The sequence below is a fragment of the Macrobrachium nipponense genome, chromosome 13, assembly GCF_015104395.2.
Source record: "Macrobrachium nipponense isolate FS-2020 chromosome 13, ASM1510439v2, whole genome shotgun sequence".
In the NCBI taxonomy this organism is placed as follows: domain Eukaryota; kingdom Metazoa; phylum Arthropoda; class Malacostraca; order Decapoda; family Palaemonidae; genus Macrobrachium; species Macrobrachium nipponense.
Genome location: NC_087206.1, coordinates 3183461 through 3185893, shown reverse-complemented (window position 1 = coordinate 3185893; position 2433 = coordinate 3183461).

Genomic DNA, 2433 nt, shown 5'->3' with positions numbered 1-2433 from the left:
GGAAATAATATCTGGGAAAATGTTCCTGGAAATAATCATCTTTGATGGAAAAGTCTGGAAATATCATCTTTGATGGAAAAATGTTCTGGAAATAATCTTTTATAAAATCTTTTGATGGAAAATGTTCTGGAAATAATCATCTTTGATGGAAAATGTTCTGGAAATAATCATCTTTGATGGAAAATGTCCTGGAAATAATCATCTTTGATGGAAATGTCCTGGAAATAAATCATCTTGATGGAAAATGAAAATCTGAAATAATCATTTTGATGGAAATGGTTCTGGATAATCTTTGATGGAAAATGTTCTGGAAATAATCATCTTTGATGGAAAATGTCCTGGAAATAATCATCTTTGATGGAAAATGTTCTGGAAATAATCATCTTTGATGGAAAATGTCTGGAAATAGTCATCTTTGATGGAAAAATCCGAACCTGGAAATAGTTCCATCTCTTTTTGATAAAAAAGTGTAAAACAATGTCCTGGAAATAATCATCTTTGATGGAAAATGTCCTGGAAATAGTCATCTTTGATGGAAAATGTCCTGGAAATAATCATCTTTGATGGAAAATGTCCTGGAAATAGTCATCTTTGATGGAAAATGTCCTGGAAATAGTCATCTTTGATGGAAAATGTCCTGGAAATAGTCATCTTTGATGGAAAATGTCCTGGAAATAGTCATCTTTGATGGAAAATGTCCTGGAAATAATCATCTTTGATGGGAAAGTTTCTGGAAATAATAATCTTTTTGTTAGACAGTTCTTCATGGAAAATGTCCTGAAAATTATTTTCCTTAGATAGTTCTTGATGAACAATAACCTGGAAATAATCATCTTTTTTTTAAAAGAATATGAAGTAAGATTAACTGAAACTGCAGCATCAGTGTTATGATAAACTCATTTTTCAGCGTTGATTAAAAGACTCAATTCTCATAAACAACAATTCTATATTTAAAGATACAGTTTTTTTAAGATACGAAGAAAGAGAGGAACTCAAAATGCAATAGCAATACTCACGTAGAGCTGATTCTGCAAGAAAACAATTCGGAATTTGTGAGCAATATGGATTATAAACTCATTCTTAAAACAAGGATTCAAAGCGCATAAGCAATATTCACGGTAAACCACATACACAAGAAGGAATTCGAGATACAGTAGCAATATTCTTGATAAATTTATTCCAAAAGAAGGAATTCACACTGCTTAAGTAATACTGACAATAAACTACGTCTAACAGAAGAAATTCAAAAAACGAAAGTAATATTGATGATGAACTACTTGAAACAGAAGGAATTCAAAACGCGAGAATAATACTCATGATAAACTACGTCTAACAGAAGGAATTCCAAATGGGAAAGCGATATCCACGATAGACTAACCCTGCAAGAAGAATCAGACTCCTCACAGCGTGTCCCTTTCAGCGGCGCGCATAAGTTATGACCTACTAATCGTATTCCTTGAGGGAGAGAACTCCATCTGATGGATGCTGGGCCTAGCGGAGAAAAAGATGATATACGTGCGGTAGCGTTAGAGGGGGTGGGGAGGGAGAGGGAAACTCGATGTAAATTTACTTTGCGTGAGAGATTGATGATCAATCCGACAGCAGTTCGATAGAATGGTTGCTCTCTCTCCGGGGATGATTGATTTTCACGATGCAAAAAGGACGGTCGTAGATTCACTTTTAAAGACGGACGTTTAGGAGGGATCTTGCATGTATGGCTGATTATATTTTATACTCTATTAGAGTTATACATACAGTGATACATGCAAGCACCATCACGCTTTTTATCTATATTTATTAATATATATTTTTTATTGTTAATAAGTGATATATGTTCTTTATCTATTTCCTTAATATATGAGTATATGTTTATTTTGATTAGTGAGATATCTTCCTTATCTTTTATTAATATATATATATATATATATATATATATATATATATATATATATATATATATATATATATATATAGATATATATATATGTATATATATATATATATATATATATATATATATATATATATCTATATATATATTAATATTATAAATAGTTAAGGAAGACATCTCACTTATCAAATATATATATATATATATATATATATATATATATATATATATATATATATATATATATTTGATAAGTGAGATGTCTTCCTTAACTATTTATTAATATATCAATAAATAGATAAAGAAGATCTCACTTATCAAAAATAATATTATATATATATATATATATATATATATATATATATATATATATATATATATATATATATATAATAAAAGGAGCCCATAAAAACACAAAAATATAGAGAGAAAAGTACTATATTTCAGAGACTGCTGTCTCCCTCTTCAGGGAGACAGCAGTCTCTAATTATTGATATATTTTTTAAATTTAATAAGGAGATATTTCTTTATTTGTTTATAAT